Source organism: Carlito syrichta, unplaced genomic scaffold (genome assembly GCF_000164805.1).
Source record: "Carlito syrichta isolate Samal-C Ts95f unplaced genomic scaffold, Tarsius_syrichta-2.0.1 Scaffold315943, whole genome shotgun sequence".
Lineage (NCBI taxonomy): Eukaryota > Metazoa > Chordata > Mammalia > Primates > Tarsiidae > Carlito > Carlito syrichta.
Window position 1 is genome coordinate 208007 of NW_007260039.1, and position 726 is coordinate 208732.

General features: G+C 53.7%; 1 protein-coding gene across 1 annotated transcript in view; it reads right to left on the bottom strand.

Moving 5' to 3' along the window:
• Positions 1-726, bottom strand: part of ACADS (acyl-CoA dehydrogenase, C-2 to C-3 short chain) — a 15434-nt gene that overhangs the window by 3416 nt on the left and 11292 nt on the right. The window lies entirely within an intron of this gene.

Here is a 726-nt window from a genome sequence, read left to right on the forward strand (position 1 = left end):
CCAACCCAACCCCTCCTGCCCCTGAGCCAGTCCCTGTCAAAGCTCAGGCCATGTGATCCCACCCACTCTGGGATCCCCAAGTCCAGCCCAGCTGAGGTCTGCACAAAGCAGCATTCACTCAGGTTGCCCTACCCTCACCTCTACACTGGCTCGCCACTCTGTCCACGGCCACACTAGCAAGCAGACAGAAGCCTTTAGGGGACTCTGAGGTAAGGAGCAGGACTGCATGTGCCATACTGAGCCTTTATTCAGTCCTCTAAGAGTACCAGGTACACACACACCCTCCCCTACCGCAGGGCCTTTGCACATGCTATTTCCTATGTTAGCAATGTCCTTTATCAACTAGTTATTATCTCCTCCCCATCTCCTTCTGATCTCAGCACAAGTCTCATTTCTGTGGGCTGCCATTCTGCCCTAAGTCAAATTTTTTTTTTTTTTTTTTTTGAGTTGGAGTCTCACTCCATCCACCCAGACTGGAGTGCAGTGGCACGTTCCCGGCCACCACAGCCTTAACCTGCTGGACTCCGGCGATCCTTCTGCCTCAGCCTTCCAAGTAGCCGGAACTACAGGGGCGCACTACCACACCCAGCAAGTTTTTGATTTATTGTAGAGATGAGGTCTCTCCAAGTTGCCCAGGTAGGTCTCGAACCCGCAGGCTCAGGCAATCCACTTGCCTCAGTCTCCCAAAGTGCTGGGATGACAGGCTGAGCCACCGAGCCCAGCCAA